Here is a 27028-nt window from a genome sequence, read left to right on the forward strand (position 1 = left end):
TTTGATAATAACTATTCTAACACGTATGCAATAATATCACATTGTGCATTGGATTTGCATTTCCCTAATGCTTAGTGATGTTAAGAATCCTTTAGTGTACCTTATGGGCATTTGTATGTCTTCCTTAGAAACATGTCTCTTTAGTTCCTCTGCTAATGTGTGAATTGTGTTGTAATTATGCCTCAATAGAATTGTTTTAAAATAAATGGAATAAATTTATAGTATGCAACAATGTGTATATGTAGGTATCTGTCTATCTGTATCTAACTACCTATCATCTACTTCTTAATATTTCCATATATATGTATATATACATATATTTATATTTATATCTATCTATCGATCTATGCACCAAGCTATCTTCCTACTTCTTTATTGTCTATTTAAAATTTTAAGTTTAAATGTTTTTCCAGGCCAAGTATTATAGCAACTTTTTTTTTTTTTTTTTTTTTTTAAGTTATGGAACATTTTCTTCTCCAGGTGATGGTGAGGGTGTGGGGAAAAGAGCTCCTTGTGTTGGTGGACATTTAAATTGGTATAATCTCTATAAAAAACAGTATGAATGTTCCTAAGGAAATTCAAAACAGAACTACCATATGATCCATTTTATTCTCATTTCATTTATCAAAATTTGATCTTTTATTCACTAACTATTAAACTATTCAGCACTACAGAAAACATAATAACAGTGAAATGTATTACTCGGTAAATAAAGAAATCATTGTTATTATCAATACTTAATTCAGTCTAATAATTGGGCATTGGGGGTAAAATGGATTACAACAAATGAAATAACTTTTTAAAAAATATTGCATTTTTATGTGCTTAGTCATTAAATATATTTTTATGTTTACTTCCTGCTTATTTAATAACAATGAATCATCATTATTTACCCTTTGTTATAAGTGTTTTGGTGGTTCGGTTTAACGTTACAGAAAAATTAACAGCCTCTTGAACTCATAGATTGTGTGTGGGGGTGGGGGAGAGAGGAGAGAGGGAGAAAGGGAGGGAGAGGGAGAGAGAGAGAGAGAGAGAGAGAGAGAGAGAGAGAGAGAGAGAGAGAGAGAGAGAGACTGGAAATTTTATGAACAATTTGAATAAAACTTCCAGTCTGGAAATAAACAGAATAACAAAAGTGAAATTTTATTTCTTAGTTACCCTTTCTAATTTTTTTAAATGATGAGTATCATCAAATAAAATTAATACCTATTATGTATAAGGCATAGGTCTTTATGTTATAGTAGAGAGATACAGAGGTTCCTGGGGAAAATCCTATCACTGATGTGAACTTGGGGAACTGACATTTAGTACCGTATGGTTAAAATGAGAATAGGTTTATACTATGAATGTTTAGATTTTGTACATAAACACTTACTAAACTACTTTCCAAAAATTAAACAATATCATACAAAAACATCATATAAATACATATGATTATACAGAGAATAGAATTATTTATACACACATATATTATATATGTGTACATACTTTCATAGGCAAATATTTCTACTGTACATAAGATATATGGCATATGCTTTGGTATTTATTATTTTAAAAATTATTAATGTATCTTTTCCCAATTTGAGAGTTGTATTTTTAGCTTTTACCATACACTTGCAGATTTTTAAAGATGTTTCTAGTAATTTTGGACATGTATAGGATTGGGTGTTGTGCAGTTGGACCAACTTTAATAACCCTGATACAGTATATACCTACTTTTATACAAAATTATATCAACCTATTTTTAATACACAACAAAAATATGATTATTTTTGAAAATTATATTATATGTCTAATTATGCTCTTGGCTTTTTCTTCAAGAAAATAGGCAGGCTGTGACTTCCTTATCTTCTTGGAATATATGTATTAAATATTCATCACTTAATATATTTCAGGTGGAATTATATTTTCATATATTATTCATTTTATCTTTTGTCTCTCCATAATTACTGAATTTTTGAATAGTCCTTTTAAAAATCTGAGTAGAATAAAGTATTTAATGACTAATGTTTGTATGACTAAATGACTAAAATCTGTATGTAAAACTTATAATTTATATTTTATCATTGACGTCCTAAGCCTCATTGATTTCAGGAATGTTTTAATTGTCATGTCTTTTACCTGATGTTTATAATCAATCAATTTATTGTTAAGTATCGCTCATTTTCCTTCAAATGTGTGTATTATTGTAACATAATTATGGTGAAAATTTAACAATTTTTATTGCCCTTTCTATGCTCATTCTACTCAAATATTTAAAATAACTTTCTAAAAATTGTCTTTTAAGTTTTTCCTCAATATTTTGATGATTTGGACAGAATTAAGCTATATTTTCAAGACAGCATGATAAAATTATAAATCAATGTAATTCGATATGCTTGCAAAAGTATTACTTTGTTTTTCTGAAGATAAAAACCAAATGTGCAAGTTAAAATACTTTTAAAACACTTAAACAAGTTATTTGGAAGCAAGTCAATAAATGGTAATTATTTCTCAGAAAGATCTGGTGCAGTAAGTATAAAAATGTGTTATGTCCATTCTTGGGCAAATATGGTTTTCTGGTAATGTATGCATTCCCAGGAATCTGTGTATATATTTTTTTATAATACAAATATACTTTCTCTGAAAATACCTTACTTATTGCTCATTTTGCTTTCATTCCACATTATATCAAAATTCATTTTTTCTTCTTATTTATATTTCTGTCAAGAATACAAATAATTTATGTGTTTTTAGAAGAAGGTGGCAGTTTAAGATAGACATATGTAGTAAAGTACATTAAGTTTACCCATTAGTTTACTCAAAGAAGAAGTAGCATAAAAGAAGATTGAATAAAAGCCATGAGAAACTGGAAATTTAACTCAAAAATAGAATATGAGACTAGAAGTTGAAAGATTTAGGGAAGCTTAATCAAAAAGAGATATATTAAAAATCTTTTCTCAGAATACAATATAGGTAAAAAACATACACAAAAACACAAGACGATTTAGTGTTTTTAGCCTTTGTCTACAATCATTAGTAAAAGTAGACAAATGATTAATTTAACTACTAGTCGAAACAGTCAGGTATTTGGGGAAATTGATGTTAAATATTGGGGAATAACAATAAAGTATAAACATGTTTTATTAACAACAACAACAAAACTTGCTTGATGGACACATAGGTTAAAAGTTTAGTTGTGAAATAATTTTTGGTCTTCATTTTTCTGCATGTATGTTTAAAATTAATGAAAACTGTCTATAATTTGAAAGTATCCTAAAAGAAATTATAAGGAAAATACAAGATTTTAACTCCCATTTATGTTTTGAACTCCTTGCCTTTTTAAAGGATAGATTAAATGTTTTACAATTATACTTTCACAAGGTAACCTACTTACAATTTTTTCTAGGTAGCAAATATCAGTAATATATTTTAAATAATGCATTTTTGAAATGTATATGTTATTTTATAAACTCCATATTGGGGATTCTCTTGATTTCTTCAAGAGAAGATGATATAATTAAATGAGTAGCCATAAGTATAATTAACAGCTAATTTATTTAGATACAAGTAATTAGAAATATTGTTACTGGAGAAAATCAATCAGTTTGGTTTGGTCAGAGAATCAGAACCAATACCTGAGTTATATTGAATGAGTCACAGGCATCACATCTTACACAATGGTGGGTGCAAGTGGAATATTCTTTTTAGGTCAGCAATTCCGGCAGCTGGGCAGAAACACTTGACATAAAAAAGGGAGAGAGTGAGAAAAAAACTGAAACTTACAAAGACCATCGGGAATCTGCAAGGTTAAATGGGAACACAATTTTCAGGTTTTAGTGGGTGTGGCTTCTCAATCTTCCTTCTAAATCTCACTTAAATGTCTCTTGACCAAAATCCAACCTAGAATCAACCACAGAACTAATCCTGGAAAATAAAATCCAGCCTAGATATATTGATTCAATACAAAACCACAAAAGTGTTTTTGACAAACTTTGTATTACAGCATTGGTGATTACATTCCCTATGCTCTATTTTACTTCCCTATAACTATTTTTATAACTGGCAATTTGTACTTTTTAATCCTTTAACATTTTTCACCTATCCTTCAAGCCCCTCTTCCCACCGGCAACCATCAATTTGATATCTGTATCTATGTTTGTTTCTCGATTTATTTTTTTTCAGATTATACATATAAGTGAAATAATATGGCAGTTTCCTTCCTGTCTGACTAATTTTACTTGACATGATACCTTCTAGGTCCATTCACGTTGTCACAAATGACAATATATTTTTTTTAATATGGCTGAGTACCATTCTACTGTACATTTGTACCACATCTTCTCCTTATCCATGAACTAACAAAAAGAAAAATTAAGAAAACAATCCCATTTATAATCGCATCAAAAAGAATAAAATACCTAGGTATAAATTTAACCAAGGAGATAAAAGATCTGTACTCTGAAAACCACAGGACACTGATGAAAGAAATTGAAGTAGACACAAATAAATGGAAGGATACACTGTGCTCCTGTATAGGAAGTATTAACACCATTAAAATGTCCATACTACCTAAAGCAATCTACAGATTCAATGCAATCCCTATCAAAATACCAAGGATATTTTTCAGAGAACTAGATAGAATAAAAATCCTAAAATTTATATGGAACTACTAAAGACTCCAAATAGTTAAGATGATCTTTAGAAAGAACAAAGTTGGAGGTACTATGCTACCTAATATCAAAACTATACTATATAGCTATTGTAATCAAAAGAGCATGGTACTCGCATAAAAACAGAGATTAATGGAACAGAATAGAGAGCCCAGAGATAAACTCAAACCTCTGTGGTCAATTAATCTATGACAAAGGAGGTAAATATATACAAGGGGATAAACACAGTTTTTTCAGTAAAGAATGCTGGGAAAACTGGACAGATGAAAAAAAAGAACACACAAAGAAACTGGATCATGTTTTTATACCATATACAAGAAAACTCAAAATAGATAAAACCTAAATTTAATACCCAAAAACATAAAACTCCTAGAAGAAAACATAGGCAGTAAACTCTTTGACATTGCTTTTAGTAATATTTGTTTGGATATGTCTCCTAGGGCCTGAAAAACGAAATAAAAAAAATAACAAATGGGAGTACATCAAACTAAAGAGTTTTTGCACAGCAAAACAAACCATCAACAAAACTAAAAGACAGCCTACCTCATGAGAGAATATATTTCTCAATGATGTATCAGAGGAGAGGTAAATATCCAAGATACATAAGAAACCCATAAAATTTAACACTAAACAATGTCATTAAAAAATGAGCAGAAGACCTGAATAGACATTTCTCCAAAGAGGACATACAGATGGCCAATAGACATATGAAAAGATGCTCAACATCAATAATCATCAGTGGAATGCAAATTAAAACTACAATGAGATATAGGACCATACCTGTCAGAATGTCTATCATAAATAAATCAAAAAACAAGTGTTGGCGAGGATGTGGAAAAATGGGAACCGTCATGCACTGTTGGTGGGATTGCAGATTGGTGCATCCATTACGGAAAACAGCATAGAAGATCCTCAAAAAGTTAAAAATAGAACTACCTTATGACTCAGCATTTCTACTTCTGAGTATTTATATGACAAAATTAAAAAAAAAAACGAAAAGAAGTATGTACCCCTAAACTCACTTCAGCAACAATTGCAACAGCCAAGAAACGGAAGCAACCTAAGAAACATGTTCACTAAATTGGAAAATAGTTTGGCATGCCTCAGAAATATTTCCATGACAGTTACTTTTATGTGTCAACATGGTGAGGCTGTGGTGCCCAGTTGTTTGATTAAACACCGCTCCAGAGATTTCTGTGAATGTATTTTTCAGATGTGATTGAAATTTAAATCAGTAGACTTTGAGTGAAACAGATTGTACTCCATATTATGGATAGACCTCATCCCAAAATAGACCTGAATTTTTAGCCTGTTTGCCCCTAGAAATTCCAACTTTCCAATTCCTACAATAGTTTGAACTATTTCCTTAAAATAAACCTGTCTCTGTCTCTGTCTCTGTCTCTGTCTCTCTCTATACATATAGATATAGATAGATATAGATATAGATATATAGATATAGATATACATAGATATATATATATACATAGATAGATAATTATATATACATATAGATACATATATACATATATACACATATACATATATATGTATATAGATAGATAGATGATAGATGATATAGGTATAGATGACATATATAGAGATAGATGAGAGAAAGATGATAGATAGGTAGATAGATATCTATGTTTTTGTGGAGAATACTAATACAATTTCTCATTTTATGCTATCAATATTTAATGAATAGAGCCAATGAAATTTTATGTTTAATAAACATAATTCAGATTTTATTTATCACTTTCTTATCTCTGAAAAAAAACAACCTATAAATCAAATCCTGACTTGTAGAATTTTACGGTTTCTATAGTGTAAATACAGATGTGATAGATGTAAATGATTTCAAATACATAAAAATAGTGGTAACAGTGAATATGTGGTAATGAAATGTAGTAAATTACTTAGGAAGTGATATTTGCTTATTTATTGCATGTTCTTTTAACATAATTTATAAATTGTATGTTCCTATAATTTAATTTTCATAATGGTTCTAGCTAAGAACTATAGAGGGTACCACAAAAAGTGTACACATTTTGAGGAAGAAATAAATTAAAAAAAATTGTAATACTCAATATATACCGATAACAAAAGATGAATACAAGTCATGTTTGACTTCTGCAATTACAAGAGGTGCTCAAAGTGGTTACCATCAGTGTCCAGATACTTCTGATTACAGCAAAATTCTGTTTGAGTGAAGTTGACCAAAGTCTCCACTTATATACATTTTTATGGCACCCCTGTTCATAAAATTTGAGGAAATGTAACAATCCTCTCTCATTATGTAACAATCTGCCATTATGCTCCATTCCAGAAGACCACAGGGGCTGATTCTCAATAATTGCAATGTGGCCTATTTTCCCAAGATAAGCTCACTGGTTTCTGAAGCTTTCCTGTGGTCACTTAGACTGATATTTAGAGAGGAAATCTCTGAAGAAACAAGAAGGAAAGAGAAGGAAAGCAGAAGCAAAGAAATGAAAGAACAGATAAGGTGGAAAGAGAAGGGAAAGACAGGAAAATAAAAAAATAAATAAAATGAATTTCAAACAGAGTATACTTTCAGAATTCTCCCAACACAAATATACAACAAAACCATGTCCATAGTCCATTTAGTAAACACTTATTATCCAGGGTAAGTTACCACAGTATCATTAGAATTATAGTGATATAACCTGAAGCTGAAAATAATGATAGCTAGATTAATCAATGTGAAATTTATACTAAGTATCTTGAGGGCTCAGAGATAATAGCTTTTTAAATTATAATAAAATATTCTTCATTGTTTTTAATGTCCCAAAGAACAGCTTAAAATTCAGAATAACCACTGAGATACATATATACATATATGCACATATGTCATATAAGTCATATAAATTCATGTGTATATACATATTTCAAAACCTATCAATGTTATTCTTGCACCTGGTACATGAAGAAAAGAGAACATTGTATATATATTCTGTTATTTGCATTCTAAAATTTAATTTAATTTGTTTCTCTATGTAGCTATAAAATATAATCTATCTGAGCAAATTATTATTGTGTGACAGTTATCCTTTTCTTGCTTCCTGTATAAAAAAATCTATTTTTTAGGTCAATTTTACTAAAGATTATTCATTTTACTATTAATATTTGTTCCCCTTGCTATATGTCTTTTACTTCACTCTTTTCACTCTTTCATTAACCGCTTTGTTAATGAATAATTGATGTGTCAAAGCAACAAATGATTTAATATAATGTGAAATAAAAGACCAAAATGAAGTAATTACGATAACTATAATTTTCAGTTATTTATAGTTTTATATATCTGTGCATTAAAAAATTGCATTGGAACCTTTTAGACTTAATTTAAAAGGCAATAGAAATAAATGGAGGTATACTACTGTTCACTGTTGATTTAAAAAAAATAAATTCTAATATTATGTAAGAAAAGAGATTTCAGTAATATAATTACAGAGGGGAAAAAAAAAAAAAAAAAAAACTGTGAAGAAGCCCACTACCATGTTTCCCCGAAAATAAGACCAGGCCTTATATTAAGGTTTGCTCCAAAAGACGCATTAGGGCTTATGCTCAGGGGATGTCATCCTGAAAAATCATGCTAGGGCTTATTTTATAGTAAGGTCTTATTTTCGGGGAAACATGGTATATATGGTTAAAAGCTGAGATGTTCTCAGTCAAGCAGAGTTCAGTGGACTGAAATTAGGCCATTTCATTTCCCGGCTTCCTCTGTAACCTCTACTTCTTTGTGAGTCAACTCCATTATACCTCTAGAGTGCCATGTTGTACAGGGTGGAGACATTATTCTAAGAGTGTGTTAATTCCAACTATATAAAGGTCTGGCAATTAAGTTCACAAACTCATCCTAGAAAAAGTGCTACAGACCTCATTGCTGAATATCACTGCAGTCACCTTCGAAGTGCTCCCTTGGGAAGCTATATACCAACACCAGTGCCGAGTCCACTATTCAAAGCAATTTTGGAACTCTTTTTCTGGAATGGCCGTCAGAGCTGTCATTGTTGTATAACCCTTGATGTACTGAATGTCATCAAACTACCTTCTTTCAATATTTCCTTTGTCTTTGGGCAAAGAAAGAAGTCATTGTGGGCCAGATCAGGTGAGTATGGAGGGTGTTCCAATACAGTTATATGTTTACTGGCTAAAAACTTCCTCACAGACAGTGCCGTGAGCTGGTGCATTGTCGTGATGCAAGAGCCATGAATTGCTGGCAAAAAGTTCAGGTCGTTTTCTCTAACTTTTTCATGCAGCCTTTTCAGCACTTCCAAACAGTAAACTTGGTTACCTGTTTGTCCTAATTTGTACCTGTTTGGCACAAATTCATATTGAATAAACCCTCTGATATAAAAAAGTTAGCAACATTGTTGTAACAAGTTTGTGAACTTAATTGTTCCACCTTGCATATTATCATTAATTCATGTATCACATTAAATGATTAACTTCCTTAAAATAAAACAAAGGAGGTGTTAAATTTATCTAGCTCCTGTAATATATATCTTCTTAGATATAACGCTTTCAATTGTTTTGAAAGCATTTTTCTCATAATTAAAGGATGATCTACACACATACATAAACATACACACAAAAGAATGATTGAAAATATTTCCTAGACTTTTAAATTATTAAGCAGACGACAAAGATCATTATGCAAATAAAGATATAACTTCAAATGGTTACAGTAAAATATTTCATATTTTGAATTAAAAATATCTGCAATGTAGTCAACTGTTATATAAATTTCCTTAGAATGCTCTTAAAGGGGATTGGCAGGGTCAAAATTGTAGAAGAAATTTTAAGGCAGCCTTAAAATTTGTATTAACTGCAACAAATATAATTTGAGCTCTTGATTGCATCAAATATTAAGTAAGTAAAGTCAGAGAAAAATAGAATTTTACATAGTAGAAACAAATAGATGCCGTTGCTCTCACCAAGATAGTATTTCCCAATGACTGATTGAAAATCTAAATCTTTTTTTAAATTTGTGTTACTATTTTTATTTTTGCAATGTTTCAGAGCAATCCATATAAATAAAATATAGCAAATTATGCAGATTAGCTTCTAAATAAAAGGAAAGTTCTTCTGTCTCTTCACCTTTATCCTTCAATCCTACTCTACTAGATACACTCTTTTAACTACCACTGGTTGTAATTCTTCTTGTGGATAGCTCTATAATTCTAACATTCTTTTTTGATATTGTAATTGATTTGTCAGAATTAAACCATATATTTATTACTCTGCCACCTGGCACCTAATGTCATAATTTTTAACACTATTTCTTTGAAACTTTGATCATCTAGTGACTACATTTATAAATTCAACTACATATTTAACATATTTTCATATTCCATTGGATTTTTCACAGGTCTCAGTACTCCCCAGATTAAGATACATTTGTCTCACTACTAGCCTCTAGTGTTTTCATCCCACTTTCCTATTCTAATTGTAACTAAGGACATTTATATTTATATTGTCACTGTCTTGAACATATGCATTGATATCATAAATGCATTATGAAGTTCCCCTGTGCTTTGGTCATAAAAGTTAAACATTTACAATACAATTATATGACTGTAGCTTATTTTGGGATACATGTGTGTTATAATTTTACTATTTTTAACGAATCTAATGCCATGTGCTTTAGGTAGACAAACAAGAGTATTTCACATATGTCTTCATATTAAAATTCTCTATCATTTGTTTAAACCTGCCAGTCACAATTAATTTGCTTCATACAGTAAATATTTATTTAATATCAGTGGTTTTTGGTGATGGTGTTCTGTGTTCACATTTTCTGGAATTTCTCTGTACTCTTATTTCCTTCTTTAAAATTCTTTCCCTTATAATAGCCCCAAATTCTTGTATTCTATCAATCAAAATATTTTTTCACTTTTTTTTTCTTTTTTTCCCCTAAACACCTCCATTCTGGAGCACTCTATTCTGTTCCAACAGGGAATAGGTTCCTTAATAGTTTCCTACACAGATGTCTTCTTGTTGATCACTTTTGTTTCATTGGTTTTAAAGTACTATTAGTTGGATACTACACTCTCTTTTTTCTTAGATTACTCCCATGTTGTTCTTAAACTCTCATATCAGTTCCTGAAAATGAGTCCAAGAGGAGTAAATGTGTTGTGTGTTTACTTGCCTAAAAATGCCTTTAGCAGTCTAGATAGACTGTATTGATTGGTTGCTCAGATGTGTCTTATATACTTAAAAAAAATGCATTCAAATCTTTAAAAAAATATGTATTACTATATTCTACATTTATTATTGACAATGCAAAATATGATCTTACTCTGGCTCGTTGTGTGTTACGCATTACTTTTTGTTCCTTTTATGTTTTGTTTGTCTTTTAAATTATAAAATAAAATTGATGTGTCTAAAGTTGAGTCATTTTAGGCATTGTCTTTGTTTTCTCAGTCTGAAGTTCCATGATATTATTCTCTCTGGTGAATTCCCTTCTGTTATTTGTTCATATTAAGCCAATTTTTCTCTCCCCCATTTCCCTTATGTTGTTGGATCTCTTAATATTTCTCCATATATCGCTCAGATATTTCTCATATTCTAAATTTCTTTCTTTCTCAGTTTTTATTATTTTATTATTATTATTATTATTATTATTATTATTATTATTATTTTTACTTTTTCACTAGAGACTGCTCTTTATTCTAGTTCTTTCAATTTTACTTTGAGGAAAAACAATTATATATTTTTTTGCAATATATTTTTATGTTATTTATAAATGCAATATCTTCTTGGCATTCCCTGAATATCTTCAGTCAGGTTTTTATAATTTTGTAGTCTTTAAGCTTTTTAATGTTTCTCAATTGCCTATACTCTGGCCAGTTTATTGTTATTGTCTTTCATTTTAGCCTTTCTCTTTAATGTTTCTTTTATCTTGATTGCCTGATCATATTAAAGTCTCAAGGAATTGAAATCTGTGCAATTTTACTCTGCCATATATTCAAAATAATAGCTTTAGACTTTCTGGATATTTGTTCAGTTTATTAAGAGTTTATGCTACCTGCTTAAATAGGTGAAAGAAATTCCAAAATAATATAGTTGTATATTTTTAGGCCATTGATTAATCTGTTGTTTAATGTTCTTGTCCTAGTCATCCACATTTCCCTATCTGGCTTCTCTAAACTCAGCATATCTCTTTTTCAGTATCATATGGATAAGGGAGGGTTGTTATTATGAAAAATTCAAGGCTGCAATTTTTCCACTGTTATAATCCCAAAAGGCTATCCTATTAAATAGTTGAAACTTCTAAGACAACTAATAGACACTAAGCACTAAAGACACTAATTTTGTAATTTTTAACCATGCTTCATATGTAAAACAAGACCTTTAAATATCTACAAATTTCAGGATAAAATATGAGTGGTGTGAGTGTGTGTGTGTGTGTATGTGTGTGTGTGTGCATGTGTGCATGCACGTTTGATATTTCTGAAACTTCAATAAGTACAAGGAATAACTGTAATATTTTACCCAATTAAAGTCAGAAACTGCTGAGACATATGTGTATTTTTAAATATATTTCTCTACTTAAAACAAATCATTTCTGTAAATCACCTTTAAATTAACTTGCATTATATAAGTAGTATTTGACGCCCAGAAGATGCCAAAGAAATAAGTTTATTTTATTAATGGAAGAAATTAAATATACTCTTTTACATGGTCACATCCATACACAGTACAAGAGAGTAGCTGCAGGGAGGAGGAAAGCAAATTGTTCTTCATTGACCCAAACTTGATCTTTTGTGAGCACTCTCACTGTGGTTTTCAAGAGTGAATTGTTACCTTCCAGACCATTATCTTTCAAAATATTTCAACTGTTTGTTTTCTTCAGAAAAATGTATGACCCAACTGACAATAATAAAATAAAATCTGTAAAATGATCAGTGCTTATTTGATCTAAGTAAAGATTATACTAGCTGACTGGGTTCACTGGGAGATGCAATTTATCAGTCATCTTGAAAGGTTAGAAACAGGCAACCATATATAAATGTGAACGAAGGAATATTTGGTTGGAAATTCATAACAAAATACAACTCTTTGTACTTGCTCTGAAAGAAGAATGATGTGGCACATTTAAATGTCAGCAGAGTTAAAATCATTCTTGGACTACACATAAGCGATTTGAATATTTTTGTCTCCTTAATTAAAAAAAAGAAAGTAAAAGTAATGTGCTGAATAAGAAAATGCTTTTAATTGTAAACTCTGATTATTGGAATTGAATTGTTAGCAGTGGTGTGCTGATAAAGGTCTAAAAACAGGCTTTCCCTTATAGGAATAAAGAAGCTTTGATTGAAGTGTTTGTCAACCTTCATGGGAAAATCCTCCATGGCTAATTTAAATCTGCCTACATGACCTGACTCAATGCAAACGAAAAAGAGATGCTAAGAGGCTCTCTGAGTCACTAAAAGCTGTCTCACACACCACTGCTGGAAGGTCCTTATGGTGAAATGGAAAATTGCTTAACATTATGTTGATATAATCTATTTTGCATGTAAATAATTATTCTATGGTATAGATTAATGTGTAATACTTTTAAAAACAAGATTGATACTGCTTAATAATTACTTATTTCTATGAGCAGCTTGCTTCATAACCACAACAGGATTAAAATGCAGGAATTATAAGTATACTACACTTTTGTTCAAATAAAATATAAGGCTCTCCTTGATGTGTATTACAGATCTGGGAATGTGATTAGGGGTCAACACTACATTCTGCTGCAATTTCATAAAAGAAATGAGTGATTTGAATTCTAGCTCTGGAGGACACTTTAAAAGATTTATTTAAGTGAAGTATGCTGAGGGCTTTATCAACATTTTGCCTTATTTTCAAAAGAATCGTATTTACTTATCATCATCATCATCATCATCATCATTTATAATTTAGGATCATTATAGATGTTTTTGCTATGGAATGTATTTGGGTAGTAAAATGAAAATAACCATCTTTAAGTGGGGGTAGAGGAGAAAGACGAGAATAGGGTATCGTCCCTATTTCTACCTCTTATCTCTTTAGAATTCTAGTGCTTTTTGGTTGTTTTGTTTTGGAGTGAGTGTGTGTGTGTGTGTGTGTGTGCGCGCGCTATTCAAGTTTATTTTAGTACGGTGCAAAAATAATTGTGGTTTAAAAGGTTAAAAATAATTGCAAAAATCACAATTACTTTTTCACCAACCTAATGAAAGTTTACTTTAGAGCTATGTGGAGAATTCCAGTAATTTACCAAATATATGATTCTGATGTTTGATCTATCATCTATCTATCCATTGATAGTCAGATGTAAGTTATTAAATCTTTGTGTGAAAATTGTAAATACTGTGCAATGACCCGAGACAAATTGTGTATATGGTATCCACTATTCCCTAATACATTTATTGGCTCAGATGCATTTTTTTCCCAAACATGTCACTTAAAAACATCTTTCATCCAAGACATTTGTTTGACCCAAGGTCACATTACACAGTACTTCATTATTCAGCAGACAAGAGGAGCACAATAAAATTTACCCTGGTGGACAACCAAAAAAAGAAGCACTCTGTGACACCAAAGTTAGATTATAAATGCATGGCAAAATCTGGCCACTCATCCTGACAAACATAGTGATAATAATCTAAAAGATCAATAGCACTGTAAAATAAAACCCTGCCTTAATTAATAAGTTGCTATGTTAGAGAAAATGCATAAGCTCATAGACTTTTTTAGTTAGAAATCTATTACTTTTATTATCAAACAACTATAAGCATTCTAAAAGTTTCAACCTATGCTTCATTTTTATCTGCTCACATTTTGCTTGAAAGAAAAAAAATTCCAATTTTATGAATAGGTGGCATTGCTACAAATCAAAAGAGCAAAATCCACAGCACAATAATTACACACAAAGATAATAAATGTAGAGTGACAGATAAATACATCATGAAATAGCATGCAGAAGTGAGGTCATGTAGCATGTAAAGCCAATAAAAAGTCATGAGTATACTTGGGTTTCAAACCATCCCAAGTTATTTAAAATAATTTTTTAAAAGGGAACATTTCAGTGTACTATAAATTATTTATGAGATGCAAATTGAGTGTTTCATGGAACACTTCACGAGTACACAGTGTTTTATACCTTTCTGGAATAAGCAAAACAAAGTAGCCCTCTCATAGAAAGTGGGCTCCTTCTTTACTTGCATTTTGTATATGCTTTACCTACCTCTGACATCTAAATGTCATATCGTAGCCAGTAACATTCTCTATAATCTGACCATTCCTGGTATACAGTAAATCTGTAACTGAGTGCACAACAACTAAGATTATGCCCTTAAAATAAAGACATTACATACAGAGGGTGCCAAAATTGCATACACATTTTACAAAAGGAAAAACTGCATTAAAATTGTAATAATATATACCGATAAGAAAAGATGAATACAATTTATGTGTATACATTGTTTCGGCATCCCCAGAAGTAGGTTAATATCTATATGTGTGCCTTAGTGATCATTAATATTGTATATACAGAAAACCAACCTTGGCTTTGTATATGTGTAAAGACTCAGAGCATCAGAGCACAGCCTTGTTTGCACACAGGAGGTGAAAAACAAGTGGGTGAAGTAGAACTAAACTCCAGTCCACTGAACTCCAATGCAAGAGACAGTTTGGCCCACAGGGTTTTTGTGGTGAGGATCATGTATCTCCATTAAAAGTGGACAGAGAGCTTGGAGAGAAAATGAATTACTAACAATAAATTAACCAAGTGCCACTGAAAATCATTCCAAGCGCAGTCTTACTTGCATTTTCTACAGCATAATTTACCTTACTTGGTGTTGGTTTGTCCTACCACCGCACTCTGGCAAAGCATTGACTCTGCCTTGGCAGTTGATTTCAGACTCCAACTTCTAGCACTCCTAGGTAAGCTTTAGATTTGTCATCCTCCTAGCAAAAACTTGTCCAGGCACCATCCACAGGGTCTGAGGCCACCTCCACTCCTGTTTGTTCCATAACCCTCCACACATCACAGTTTCCCTTTTCTGCATGCCTCCATTCCTTAACCTCATTTTCTTCTTTCCGTGGCCCCATACCAAGGTAACTGCTTTGTGGAGTTCTTCAGTTGGGTTACTTCAGTGATGAACTTTTAATAGCACAAACCTCCAACACCTATATAATTAAATATTGACATTGAATTCCCATTCTTGAAAGATATACTTTTGTGTGTGTGTGTGTGTGTGTGTGTGTGTATACATACAAATTAAATACATTCTTGATTGATATATAAACTTCACACCTTCTGCAGGACACTGTGTGCCTTTTACTATCACTTCTCCTACAGTAGTCTACTAAGAATTTTTTCTTTTAATTTTTTGATTCAAATTGTTTTAAATCTATGAATAAATTTTCCAACAGCTAAGATTTATTCCAAATTTGGGTCAAGTTCCTTATACCTTACTTGAGCTAATATTTTTCGTGACAAATATTCAAGACTTCATCATTCAGATAAAAAATTAAAAATATCCTATGAACACACACCCATTCTAATTTATTTCAAAATATATAGCTTAACTCACTTAAATTTCCAAGGATTGAATGAATATTAAATATGAAGATAATTGATCTGATTTTTATTTTTAGATATCATTTTTAACATTTTGATAAAACATATGAAATTATCTTAGCTCACACGACTAAGTGATTGTTACAAGTTTATAAATCGGAAAACAAAAACCAAAAAACGAAAAAACAACTTATTTCCCAAAGCCAGTCATATCAGCTAGTCTATTTTAACATCTGTTTAAAAAGGAACATATGAAATAAAAAGTCATTAGAAATTTTCACATTTTAATATTTTTGATTTTAGGATTCTAAACAGTTTAGAAAATACATACTTTTGTGCTTTTTATTTATTTTTAATGGAATTAAGAGTGTATTTTTCCCTATATCATGCTTAAGAAGCTATGCCCGACATAATATCAGTATTCATTTTTATCTTGGATTCATGCTCTAGGAAGGAGAAATGGTACCTGAACTATTCATGGAAAAATATTTTTCTTGGTCTTAAAGGCATCTGTGTCTGTAACTATTCCAAAAACACTTTAAAATTTATCCAAAAATCCCTTTCAAAAATCATTTTTAAATAAAATTCTATCACTTCAGATATTTAAAAAAAATGTAAATTTGACTTTTAAGTCTGAAAAGTAACTATAGCAAATAAAAAGATCAATTTAAATCTTTACTTTAGTTAAACATAAAAATAACTAACATTTAATGAATTCCTACAATGATCCCTGCACTCTGTCAGCTCTGATTCACTTCCTTAAAAATCTCCAAAAACTTTTCTTATTTGCATTTTAGAATGGGAATTTCAATAAACACGGTACTCTGAATATTATAATTGTGTTTCACCATCTCAAACATGTAATGTAAAAATAGAAAGTGTTTTTCCCTCTTAGCAATTCATGTGTAAGTTAGATATTTAGAGATGCAATTTTCATGCAATAACATTAACACTCAATTTATACTAAACAATTAGTCATCTGTCATATAGTTGAACTTGCATATATGTAATTTTAAATGATACAAATTAGGCTTTTCTCTAGCTGACTGACATGTGAGCTATTCCCAGAGACCCTCATTGAGGGAATAAATTAAAAGGTGCATATTTATCCATGCATTAATTCATATTTCTACTTTCTACTATGTAGCAGGCACTCTGTCAACTCCTGGGGGAGGAGGGATTTTCAAATAAGACCAACTAACTGACCTCCCTTTCTCTACAGAAAGAACAAGGAGACCATTACTTACATGCAAACATACTTCCATACTTGTACATGCATACATACATACATTGTTTATAAAACAGAGGCATGAGAGTAAAACGTGTATTGAAGGATACATCGAACAACGCAAAGCTTAGTTACGATATCATTTTTGATGTTGCTATATAAAGAATAAGCTGGCAAATGTTTTCTGTCAAGGGCCAGAGAATAAATATTTTAAACTTTTGGGGCCATATGGTTTCTGTCACAACTACTCAACTCTGCTATTTAGCAGAAAAACAGCCATACACAATGTGCAATCAAATGAGCACTGCTGTGCCCCAATAAAACTTTATGGACACTAAAATTGAATTTCATATAATTTAAAGTCACAAAGTGTTACTCTTTCGACTTGTTTCAACCATTCAAAATGTAAAAGCTATTTGTGTGGCTCCTGGGTCATACAGCAGCAGATGGCAGGCTGTGTTTGGCCCGTGGGCAATCACTACTGCTATAAGTTATACCATAACTTAAGAAAAGAAAGAGGACTCTTTATTATATAGGTACATATAAAAAGATGAAGGAATTTGAAGAAATTAAATTGCCCACCAAGGAAGTTAGGTGAACATTATTATGGTACCTCACAATTTCCTGAACACTACTTCCATTAATACATTCATTTATTACTGAATGGATAAATCATGCCCTTGGCAGCATGTATCTGATGCTGTTCTACATGCAGGCACCCCAACAATAAAATAAAAACTCCCTAACCTCATGGAGCTTTCATTACATTACAGATTTAATTATTTTTTTAAATATGTCTTATTACCTGGGTTCCCCCTTAAGTGAGAGTAATGATATAGAATAAACATATCGAGTACAATGAAAACACAATCCACCGAATATCTTTTTTTTTTGCCCTTATCAGAAAAGTTATTTTTTTAACCACAGAGAGTCAATGGAAAATATAGCAAATACCCCATAATATGCACTCCATTCAGAATTAACATGCTTACATTTTTTTTTGCCTCATTTATATTATTTATATATTAACTTAAGTTAAATTTAAGATTTCTTCATCTTCTTTACACATTCAAATTTTTCCTCGTGAATTAACCACTGCCATGGCTTTGGTAGGCACTGCTCCAATTCACATTTTTACCCATTATATCACATTACCATGTATTTTATATGTATGTGTGTGTGACTTATTAATTGACCTGTGACTATCGTAATTTTATGTTATTTACTAAGTTCACAAGTTATGTATTATTTTCTAAATGCTTTTTAAAAAAATCATCATGTTATGGAGAGCTATTTATGATGACATGTAGAAGTTTGCTAAGATATAAGCAAAATCATGTAGTTCAACCAATGACAATTTGAAAACTTCCCTGATGATCATCATTCCCTATTCTTGAATTATGCAAATAACATCGCAAGGGATATTGTGAAACAAGTCAGTAGGTGTGCATTCATAAGACCATTTCCAGGGTATGTACGTAACAATAAAAATGCTGGGTTTTAGATACATATATATTTAATACCACTCAATTGTACTGCTTTTAATTGAGATCCGTCTGCTTATTCCATCAGCCTATATTATTCTGAGCATTAAGCAAAGTACTCAAAAACCACGTTACTCTGTTACTCCTATACATATTTCATTGGTATGTGAAACATATTTATGAGAAGAAATTTGATATTTTGACACAGATTTTTCTCTTTATTCCCTTGAATGGAAGAAACATAAATCAAAGCTTCTTTCAAACACAACTTTATATCTACCAGAAGAATCAGAAAATTGCCATCCAATTCCAATATCATTTGCATAATCTGATTTTAAAAATCTGTATTTATTCCTTGATTTTTAATATCAACATATTCCTAAGAAAGTTGTTCCTTTTGTCCAGAACTCATTTAATTAAATTGCCTAATCTCAATTAAGGATTCCTACTATACAAAGTACAGCATCTTTGGTTTATAAGAACATTGTAGACCTTTGCAAATTTCCTACTTTTGAACCTATAATGCCATGTATCACGTATTCATATACCTTTGTCTGAAATTTCATATGACCATGCCTAATTCAGAAATGTAGTTTTTTTGTGTGATCACAAATAGAAACATAAAATTCTGTTAACAGCTACCAATCTGTACCACTCACCTTATGTACATCAATTAGAAAACAAGATTGAAATTAAATTCATATTTTCAGGAAAAAAAGCAATAAATTAAAATAAAATATAGTTAATCAATATGAGAGCAGAAATTAGTGCAGTAGTGATTTAAGAAGAGTGAGGTTATCAACAGCGTCCATAACCTTAAACTTCTTAAATGATTAGGTAAAAACACAAAACACCGACAACATTGATCAAAAAAGAGAATGAGTGAAATGATATAGAGATTAAAAAAATACATGTTATTTGCAGGAAGCATATTTCTAAACTTTGGGTTGCTATAATTCCTTTAAAAATAAGTATAACATATTTATTCAAAGGCCTATAATTATGATACAAATAAATTTATTAGCAAAATTTACCATCAAGATGCAAAGAATTTCACAAGTGAATTACAATACATATGTAAGATACATAAATGAATAAGTAAAGGACTAATATAATTTTACTAAACAGCTGGGTAAATATACTTTATAAAATATGAAACATAATTTATGAATGTAGATGAAAACATTTAAATATAAATAAAATATTCTAACATGTTTGAAAATCACTGCATCTTTCACCTCAAGCTGTGCACAGTTTGGTACATGAAAAGTCTCCATTTTTCACAGAAGATTTTAAGTTCTCTTTTCTAAGAATGTCTCTGAATTAGAATGAATTTTTCTCTGTTACTTTCATGCACTTTCAGTGAGAGGGATTTAGACTATTTTAGGTTTGGACATCCATGTCACTTATGGGACCACTGTTTTCCAATAAAGGTATGCTAAAGGTTGCTTCTGCATTTCTTAAAATGTAGACTGCATACACAATGCCTCCTTAAAGCTTCATTATTCAGTATTCCTGTTTGTTTTGGATTTCAATATTTCATATTTCCATAGATACATTTATAGGAACTTACCTTTCACATTAAAAATCAGGACCAAGGAAGACAAAAGTAGGTTTCATCATTTGTCAAAAATTTCTACTTACAGAAAACATTATAGGAGTCAAAATCTTACCTTAGTTTCTTGGCATTGTCATTGTTGAGCCACTATCGAATTTTTGTAATCCAGCTCTGGGACTAATTTCTGTTCAATGACTGAGTTTTGTCTTCAGTAAAAAAGCTGAAATCCAAGTGACCAATATCTGGTTAGTTACCCTTCTCTTTTCATTTATTAAACCCTAGATTTATTTTCTACACATATACTAGCCAAGTTTCTTAGAGCTAGCAATGGTTAATCAGAATCAACCTATATTTAGTAGTATCTCTAACTGTGTCACTTGCAGACTGGGGCCCACCAGGCAAAAAATAAAGCATTCTCAAACGGAATATTTGGGAAGATATGAGAGAAGGGGAAGAGAAATAGCAACAGGCTCATAAAGCACTCATAAAATTGCAATGATGGGAAGTTGGAACCATTATTGAACTGAGGAAACTACAGGAGAGGATGAGATTGTACCAACTCAGCAATTTCTGGAAACTCAGAAGAAAGATTTTCTAAAAGATGACAGAAGTACGTAGTTCTTCCAGCACAGACACAAGTCAGGGAGACAGAAGCAAAAAAAAAAACCCAAAAAACACAAACAGCTTGCTTCCAATATTGTGCCGGTGCTTAAACTCAATTATTTCAGAGAACAAAGTGTACACATAATTGCTTCTATAAAGAACATCATCCAGTGGGCATTGAGTAAGGTAAAGAATGAATCTTTTGATCAAAATTGATTTACTAGATTAATTCCCATAATGTGGCCATCAAACTTTGTGGAAGCAAATTAGTTGCTAAATAATTTTACTAAGTCTGGAATTTTTACATTTTCAGTAATATTACGTAAGAGTGGTCTGTCCTGATGTGGTACTGGCAAAATAATAGAAATAAAGATTAGTGGAATCTAATAAACATTATATAATTAGAGACAGAGCCACACCTATGTTGTTAATTTATTTTCAACAAAAGTTCCAAGATCTTTCAACAGGGAAAGGATAACCTTTTAAACAAATGTACCGGAACAATTGGCTAACCAAATGCAACAATGCAAATCTCAAGACTAACCTCATACAAAAATAAATTGAAGTGGATTACAGACCTAAATGTAAAGATCAAACAATGTAAAACTTGTAGAAGAAAACAGGAGAGAACGTTAGTGACATTGGAATGGGCAAATATTTCATTATTATTATTATTATTATTATTATTATTATTATTATTGCAGGTGTACAAAACAATGTAATAGACATTTCATCCCTCACAAAATGATAACCCCCTAAATATTTCTTAAATAAGAAACAAAAAGTCTTAAATATAAATTTGGATTTTGCCCAAATTAAACACATGTTTTCTCCAAAAGACAATAGAAAGAAAGGGAAAAGATAAATTGCAGATAGAAAGAAAATAAATGCAAAACAAGTATTCAATAAATTATGTTCATCCTGAAAATACAATGAGCTCTTACAACTCAATACTGAATAGATAAATAACTGGAAGAAAAAGAGCAAATGATCTAAACAGATACTTTCATAAAGATGGCAAATGAACACATGCAAAATGTTCAACTACCTTACACATGAGAGAAATGCAAACTAAATCCACAATGAAATACCATATAAAACTACCAGAATAGCAACAACAACAAAACAATAACAACAACAAAAACTGACACCACCCAGTGTTGATGAAGATGTGGAGGAAATGAAACTCGACATTTTAGTCCAAGATGAAAAATGACGTAACCATGTTGAAAAATGATTCGGTCGTTTCTCTTCAGGGTAAATACATACCGACCCTATAATTCACTAATCGTATTCTTAAATGTTTACCCCAATATAATGAAAACACATGTCCACCTCAAAATTTGTTAGTAAATGTTTTTAGCTGCTTTAGTCATAAAAGCCAAAAGCTAGAAACATCCCTAATGTGAATTGGCTGGTAAACAAACTGACGTATGTGCATGCAATAGAGAAGTATTCAGCGATAAAATGAGTATATTCATATATATGCACAAGCTTAGATGAATCTCAAACACATTATTTTCAGTGAAATAGTCATTCACATACAAACAAAATTCTGTATGACTCTATTTTTATGAAATTCTAAAAAATTCAAAACTGCACTGTAGATAAAAGATCACCCATATGCAGAAAGTTAGAAAAAGAGATTGAATGCAGAAGGATATGTGGGTACTTTCTCGGTGCTGGAAATGTGCTGTAACATAACAGTGGTACTACTGCACGGTCTGACAGACACTGCAAATTGTCTTACAATACCTGTTCAACCTTTATCAATTAGTAAAGAATTCTCCAAATTTTATCTTTATAGATATATATGACACGAAGAAACAGATTCCATATTACAATCTTACTTGCAGCAAGTTTGGTCATGTGACTAATTTCTGATCAATGGGCTGTGAAACAAAATAAATGACTGCAACGTCTATGTTTTATCCTTAACATGTTACAACTCTCTCCACTTCCGTTCATGCTTTGAACACGTATATGAGGACAATATTCATGTTGATGACAGAACAATAGGAAATGTGAAACTAGATCCCCTGCAAAATATCAGTCCTCTGTGTACTGCTCAATTACATCTGCTAATGTTATGTAGCACTGCTATATAAAAATATGAAATAAAATCTAGAAGGGAATGCACATTACCTAGCACACATGTTAACTCCTATCATATGTCCAGCTCACAGTTTACCATTGTGCTTTCTTTTCAATACCAACATGACATTGAATATCATGCAAACTTCAACTCCAGCCATATTATAAAAATTGTACTTGATAATCTAATATAAAATATGGAAACAATGGTGCTATAGGGATTGAAGTTTTGTTGGGGGTTTGGTACACCTGTGGGGCTACATTAGAATATATTCTATAACTGAGGGCTTTCTGCTTCATGTGTATATATATGAATATATATATGTATTCATATGTATGTATATATGTATATATGTATACATATATATGTATATATATTCATATATATGAATACATATATATAATATATAAACATATATATGAATATATATACGTATATACATGCAATATATATATATATATATTTCATATATATATTCATATATATGAATATATATATATATATATTTTTTTAATGCTCTCTGAAAAATGTTCACCCCCTCCAGTCCTGCAGTTCACAGCTCAATTATCATCTCATAAATGCATATGCTGAAAAATCTATCTGATGTTGTATGATTCCTCATTTATTTGCTACTTATTTTATGAATAATATATATATATATATATATATATTTTTTTTTTTAATGCTCTCTGAAAAATGTTCACCCCCTCCAGTCCTGCAGTTCACAGCTCAATTATCATCTCATAAATGCATATGCTGAAAAATCTATCTGATGTTGTATGATTCCTCATTTATTTGCTACTTATTTTATCATATGTTGATATTTATTATGATTTACTTGGTTTTTGTTGTTACTATTGTTATTGTTGTTTTTCATTTAGAATATGAGCTTAATGAGAATTGGAACTTTTTTCAACATTATGTATCTCCAGTATCTTAAATGATGTCTGGCATATAGTAGGAAATAAATATCTGTGGCTAGTATTTATTTATTGAATGAATGCTAACAGATTAGAAATTTAATGTCTTCTGTCAATGAGGTAACTACGTATTTGTTCTTTTAGCAAATTAAGAAGCAAATGCATACTGAGGGTTCAATATGCAGTATGTAAAGATTGTACTCTAGAGGAAAACAAGATACACAGAAAATATATATTTCATACGTGGAATTATGCCTATAAAAGCAACAATGATGGAGCTCTTGGTGAGTTGAAAAAGGAGAGATGATTTTAATAGGTAGGTAAGCTAAACTCATAAGCTGATATTTAGAGAGAGAACATAAAAAAGGATTGTTTTTTATATTCTGTTAGAGTAGAAATTTACAAATCATGATCTTAGGTGATCTAATATTTTTATAACTGTTTGACCCTGGGCTAAAATTGATGTAAAGATAGGCAAGTATAGAGTAGAAAGAATGTTTAGAAAACTGTTGCAGTAATTCAGGCAATAGAAATTTGTAGCTAGGAGCAAGGTAGTATCAATGAAAGGGGCTAGAAGTGCTGAAATTCTGGATAAAACAAACTATAGAGTGTGATAAAATATCACAAGTCAATATGAAACAAAGGGAAGAGTAATAGTGATGAATCTACATTTTTCCTTTGGAAGATGAACCATAGAAGTTTTGGGTAACCATTTACTAAAATGAAGTAGATAGTGAAAGAGTAGGGTTGAGAGTGGAAGATGAAATGTTTTGTGTTTTACTTGAAGTGTCTTTTCACTTCAAATATTAGAGTGAAGTAGCAGTGTAAGTGGCCTTGAATTTACAGTAAACTTCTTGAACTTATGTGACAAGTACAAGAGTAGACAAAGAAACTGGGTTTATCTGCACAGAAATGTCATTTAAAGCCAAGAGATTGCAAGATATCATTAAAAACTGTGTGATCCCTTCTATGTTACTCACTCAAGCATTTACACATTACAAAGATGAAAAAGATTATTTTACATCAAGCAGTGGAATAGTAAAGTTGTTAAATTCTAGGGTATGATCATGTGAATGGGTGGTTGACATGAATTAAAACATTAAGATTAGAGGAAAATATATCAAAAAACTGAGACCAGGGCTTTGGAGTCACTGCCTCTGTGGATATTGAAGTCATCAAGAATTATGATAAGAGTGGAGGTGGACAAAGATGTAACAATTCAGTAATTAATTTTTTCAAGGAACAGTGGGGAATAGCTCTGCAGTCCATAGATGAGAAAATAAGAAGGTGCTAATACAAAACATGCTTACATTTTTTCTAATATATCTGGTCATCTGTTCAATAGCCCACAGTCTCGTTTTTGCTATAAGGGAGATTGTTAGCTAGTACCCTTTGTCTTCTTTAAATGAAATTTGGCATGCAATTGTATGCGTCCATAAGTCATAAAACGCAAAAGTGAGTGTAAATGTATTAAACATTATCAGATACTTTTATCAGTATCTATAAATCCTTGATATTCTTTCTTAACACTACTATTCATATTTTTCCAATTTATTTCCTAACCTCCCCAAAAAATCTCAATCACAACAATATCAACTAATTATACATACTTATAAATATAATATATTGACAGTAAGTATAAGGGTATCAGCGTTAACATACCATATTACCAATAACATTGTATTGTTATGGACAAATTAATGGGATAAGATTCTATGGTATTCCCCAACTACTTTATTGTTTTACTGTGGGACAGTTAGCCGTAAACTTGGTTTCAGTTACATGGAAACATTTTGCAGCATGGAAAAGAAAATTTTTTTTGTCTTTTGCTGGCTGTGATTTCTAATCATAACTGAAATATTTAATATGCTGGAGTAGAAAGAATGAATAGAAGTAAATATTATATTCTCTTGATATTAAAGAAGCAAAATAGACTTTGGGGAGAAAGCTGAAAAAATAAAGTTCATATTTAAGCAAGATGGCAATTTTCAAGTAACAAACATCTAAAGCTGAATATATTCACATAGATGACACAAAGGCATACTATTATGTTGGTGCAAAAGTAATTGCAGTTTTTGCAATTATTTTTAACCTTTTAAGCCGCAATTACTTTTGCACTAACCTCCTAATATGAAAAAATATTCAGGAAATGTCTCTGGTGTCAAAATTTAAAACAGAGACCTGATAAAATATCAAGATTTTCTCCAACATGTAGATAGCAATACTGTATCATTTTATTTTTATAGAAACAAGCATGGCAATTGTTTCATAACTCTGTAAATATACTTGAAAACTTTGAAAATAGTATATCAGACGGGTGAATGCTATGGTATGCAAATTATGTCTGAATAAAGCGGTTTAAATTATACATATGCATGTATATGTGCATGTTTCTGTACGAGTATATATGTATATATATACACATATAATGTATATATATATATATATACACACACACACATAATGAGCCATCTCAAAAGTTGAATGTATTATCAAAAACATTCAGAATTATTTAGTGAAAAGATACCCATTTGGATAGACTATCATTGCCTAAGGGATCTAACAACAATAAAAAAGACAAAAAAAAAAAAAAACACTTGTACAAATACACACAAAGTTAATCTATAGTTTATATTTTACCTATACTTAATTGTAAACAAATAAATACATGCATATACATACATACATACATACATTCAACTAAACCAAAATCCATGAAAATTAATTTTAACTACGTTTGTGTTCTTTGCTGTAGAAGCAGAAAACTGTAAAGTTTAGGAAGACAACAGAGGAGTGAGCTTTATTCTATTATAATTTTGAATATGGGAAATCACCTTCCAGGTAATTATGGTACAGATTATTTAAAAAGTAGTGAGCCTTAAAACCATAGAGGGGGAAGCAGGATTCAATGTAAAATAC

This window comes from Rhinolophus hipposideros (genome assembly GCF_964194185.1).
Source record: "Rhinolophus hipposideros genome assembly, chromosome: 7".
Classification (NCBI taxonomy): Eukaryota; Metazoa; Chordata; class Mammalia; order Chiroptera; family Rhinolophidae; genus Rhinolophus; species Rhinolophus hipposideros.